The sequence below is a fragment of the Amblyomma mixtum genome, chromosome 7 (assembly GCF_055824585.1).
Source record: "Amblyomma mixtum isolate Tamu chromosome 7, ASM5582458v1, whole genome shotgun sequence".
Classification (NCBI taxonomy): Eukaryota; Metazoa; Arthropoda; class Arachnida; order Ixodida; family Ixodidae; genus Amblyomma; species Amblyomma mixtum.
The window spans coordinates 41,790,006-41,794,936 of NC_143018.1; the positions used below are offsets into that span (position 1 = coordinate 41,790,006).

Below are 4,931 nucleotides of genomic sequence, written 5' to 3' on the forward strand. Positions count from 1 at the left end.
GTAAATAAAGTTTTTTCTCTCTCTCTCTCCGCGCCTACTCTGATAAAATTTGTGTGGTTTTCTTGGCGCCTTGTACATGTGCACTGCGACAAGAAAGGCTATATATGTCGACTGCTTTCACCTGATTAAGCAGTTGCAATAAGCGCCCGTGTCGTCCTCTTTTTTGTGTATGTCCTCGTTGGGGTGGAAATCCAGATAATATAGCTGAAAACCAATTAGCTAAGTAGTTAACTCTCTCCGTAGATGGCCAGGTTTTGAAATAAATTAAAGAAAATCGGTGTTCAGTCTAATTATTTTTTTTTATAATTCAAGCTTACGTTATGAAACCAATCCTGATCCTTCCTCCGACGCTATAACAGCAGACAGCAGGACGAACAGATTCAAATAGTTGAAGAGAAGACCAAGGCTCGAGAACAAGGCGGATGGGAGCTTAAGTCTGGAAAGGTCGGATGAGGTGGTTGGGGTGCGGGGATAACAGTGGACGCTGGAGTGTTTTCGTTGAGGTTCACCCACTCCTCCCTCTTCCATTTGGATGAAGGGGATGGAGGGGGGGGGGGGGGGGGAAGGAGGAGAAAAAGAGGTTACTGTCTGGTCGCCTATCTGCTGTCATCCATATTCGTTTCAAGGACCTGCTTCTTTTTTCTTCTAGTTTACATTTCTTCGCCCCTTTTGCTTCGATACTTCAAGCTTGTTTTACAAGCCGGAACTACTTCGCTTGTGAAGCGATCAGTGTACTCGCAATTTAAGTCAGTCAGAATTTTCCTTTAGTGATGTCGTAAAAGAAATCAGCTGGCTGAATTATGTAGTGCAGCCCTTCATTTGTACTTCGCATTGGTGATTTGTTGGTCTGAGCAGACCAGGATTCTTTGTTTCGATTGTCCAGGTAGCCAGGTGAGATGTCTTATGAGCAGAAGTCAGATTCCAACCATAGGCATTGGCTGCGAGACCGCGGATTATACGTACCATAATCGTGAATGCGCACATTGTGATACCTGTAAATGCGGAAGTCCTTGATTAGAACAAAACGGACATCATTTGACAATTTTCGGGCAGCCGTGTTCATTCTCCGAGTACTTGAGCAATTTTCCTCTGCCTTCCTTCCCTTGAATAAAGCTGCCTCAGCGCGCAGTACACCTGATGCACTCGTGAATGATATGCATGCACGTATACAACGGTACGGAAAAAGATGGCGACGCTCAATGACCTTCAAGTTTTAAGTATTCGAACAAAAGTTTTCATATGTATTATCAAGTTGGGGAAGGTCAGGGGACCTCGCACAACCAACTCATGCGATAAGCGAGGCTGGCCCGGCAAGAAAACTATTTTCCGCAGCTATATAGTTAGCAGATATTCATCTAATTAAGTAGCTGCCAATTATTCGTCTTATTTGATCTAAAAATCTAACCAGGCTAGGCGACGGCAGACAGATGCATGTTTACTGCGTAGCGGCTTGACAAACATTTTATTTGGGGAAACATGAAGTACACGAAATGTTTGATGATTTGTTCTTAAACATCGTTAGCTAACGGGATGCTCTAAGCGATGATATAATGGATAGACAGCTAAGCTACGATAACCGCTAGTCCTTCAGGCCGACGGAGTGGATTCCAAGAGAAGGCAAGCGTAGCAGGGGGTCTCCACTTTATTGGTACCGACTTCACAAACAAGGCGCACCATCTGGCTGTCCACGTAAAAACCGAAGCACCTGATGCGCTGTGTCTACTGCTAAAATAATGCGAATTAATAAGAACATGCAGCTGCAGCTGCAAACGCCTGCACAAAATTATGCACAAAAATACCGTATGTCCGCCGTACAGTGAACAGTTACCTCACGGTTGTCCGCAAAAAGTGGATAGTTATTACTGCGGTGAGGCATGTGCCACTGTTAAGCATCGTCATCATGTGCGCATATTAATGAAGAACTCACTCCCCGTGTCCGGACATGTGCTCCTTGAGGCTCTCAGTGCTTGAACCCACGAATGAACATAGAGTACACTTAAAGACCCCTGCTCTCATATGCGTACGCATGTGAAGTTTTAAACGCTCTTTCCTATTCGCTCAATAAGGGCACACTTCTCATTTGGAGGGTTTTTCCTCTGTGTGCGTACGCTTGTGCTGAGCCAGCGTTCCCTTTAAAGCTGATGCATAAGGGCACCTGTCGCATTTGTAGGGTTTTTCACCTGTGTGCATACGCTTGTGCCGAACCAAGTTGTGATTTCTATCTGTTGCATAAAGGCACTGGTCGCACTTGTAGCGTTTTTCCCCAGTGTGCGTACGCTTGTGCCGAATGAGTGCACTATTTCTAGGTGCTGTAAAAAAGGCAGTTTTCGCACTTGTAGGGCTTTTCACCTATGTGCGTACGCTTGTGCTGAGCCAGCGTTCCCTTTGTAGCCGCTGCATAAGGGCACCTGTCGCACTTGTGCGGTTTTTCGCCTGTGTGCGTACGCTTGTGTCGAAGTAGCTTGCTAGGTGTGGCAGCTGAAAAACCGCACTGGTCGCACTTGTGTGGTTTTTGACCTGTGTGCGTACGCTTGTGTCGAAGTAGCTTGCTAGGTGAAGCAGCTGAAAAACGGCACTGGTCGCCCTTGTGTGGTTTTTCCTCAGTGTGAGAAGAGGCCATATGCATTTCAGGTTTGCAGGGCGCCTCAAACGCCGCTGGGCACAGGGTATATTTAAATTTTTTCTCAGTAGTATGCAATTCGATGTGTCTCACAGCGTCGGGAAAATTCATAGAAATGTACGGGAAGAACATGCACCTCAACTCCTCTTCTGTTGGCTCAAGGTTCTGATACCGAACAGAATTGTCTTCACTTGCAGCCAGCGATGGCCCCAAGTCCTCCCAATTTGTATTGGCCACATTTCCGAGCTCAGAGGTCGACGTCGATGGCAGCACAGAATTCATGGGAAGGCGCTCGGGTCTGGATACTGCCTCTGAAATTAAAGTTGTTAACCAGTGTTAGAGAAAATCGGATATTTTCGTACCTATTCCTGCAATGGTTCAAGAACGCCATAACATTTGGCTCATTGCACTAAAACACACTGATGCGAACTAACATACGGTACACGTACATACTGAAAAAATACACCAAGTCAACGATTAAGCAAACTATCAGAAGAATTTTCAAGCGAGGACTTTGACTCTTAAGCCACAGTGTGCAAATAGTCTTTGATTCAATTTCTGTTGCCTGGCTTGAAAATGTACCTCGATAGCACACGGAAGTGGACTGCCTTTTTATTTATTTATTCACTCATCGAAAATACCCTTAAAGGATACTTTCGTGTGTACTACGTAAGGGGGGGGGGGGGGGTAGGCAATAGAAATGACACTTACAATGTGACATGAAAAAACCCACAATAAAACAAATTATTATACGCAGTCATGCAACTAAATATCATATACGAACAAGAAATATACCGGGTGGAATAACAACAACAGGTGAATTACTAAATCTAAATACATAGAGTAACATGCGCATCGTAGCATATGGGATGGTAAAGGTTGGCACTACTAGAACTGTCGACGTCTTTAGATAAGTAATTAAGCAAACAAGAGAGGGGGGATGAGGGGCTCGTTATAAATATGAGAGAAGCCAACAGCCACAGAAACCAAGGAACACGAGGGATTTTTAATTAATTAATTTATTTTGTGCTGTTGTTCGCTTTAGAATATTACTGAATATGTTATCGCTTAAAGCTAGTTGATTAGAAAAGCAGAAGAAAAACAACCACATGCCGCCGGTGGGATCCGAACCCACGACCACCGAATTACGCGTCCGGTGCTCTACCGCTGAACTACGGCGACGGCTGTCAATTCTGCTTTCGGGGGTATTTATGTTTTACACATAACCTAACCTTCAGAGTGTTCACCAGCGCCCCCCACGCTCTTAAGCGGCGGACGTAGCACGTCCTGAGTTACCGCTGATGTGACGTAGAACGTCATCGAACGGCGAGGGTGGAAGCTGTGTGAGAACCCTCTTATGCTTCCTATGGCGTCAAGGCTGCCAGAACCGAGGCCCTCGCTAAGCAATTAAGCAAACAAGAGAGGGGGGATGAGGGGCTCGTTATAAAGATGAGAGAAACGAACAGCCACAAAAACCAAGGAACACGAGGGATTTTTAATTAATTTATTTATTTTGTGCAGTTGTCGCTTTAGAATATTACCGAATATGTTATCGCTTAAAGCTAGTTGATTAGAAAAGCAGAAGAAAAAACAACCACATGCCGCCGCTCGGAGATCAGTTCTTGAAATTCAAATGTTTTAAATTCGGTAACGATATTGGATGGTAAGCGGTCCCACTCGATGATTGTGCGGGGTATCAATGATTTTGCAAAAAGGGATGTGCGGCATGGCTTGGGTTTAGCTTTAAAAGGATGATGGCGGCGTGGAAAATAGGCAGCAGGTTCCTCAAAGAAATCTTGACACAGCGATGGGTGATGATAAAGTTTATGAAAAAGTGAAAGACGGGCAAGTTTACGGCGGAAAGCAAGTTCTTTTAATTGCGTGCGCGCTTTTAGAGCTTTTAAAACCCGTTTGTGAGTAAAGCAACTGCCATATCGCGATGGCGTCTGATGTTTGCGCACTCTGTGTAGCTTTAGGCTTTATATATGCCCATCACTGTGTTATCCAGTGATGAGCATATATGCAGCTAGCTATGGACGGAAAAATGATAGGTGTAACGTTAAGAAATCGGAAACAGCAGGATTGGGTGAAGGAATAAACGTGGGTTAATGACGTCCTAGTCGAAATCAAGAGGAAGAAATGGGCTTTGGCTGGGAATGTAATGCGGCGGCAAGATGACCGCTGGTCCTTAAGTGTAACGAAGTTCATTCCAAGAGAAGGCAAGCGTGGTAGGGGGCGGCAGAAAGTTAGGTGGGCGGATGAGATCATGAAATTTGCGGGGATACGGTGGGTGCAGTTGGCGAAGGACAGG

General features: G+C 45.2%; 1 pseudogene; it reads right to left on the minus strand.

Annotated features, from left to right (window-relative positions):
* Window positions 1-1,923: 1,923 nt before the first annotated feature.
* Window positions 1,924-2,902, minus strand: LOC149335807 (uncharacterized; annotated as a pseudogene).
* Between the last annotated feature and the right edge of the window lie 2,029 nt (window positions 2,903-4,931).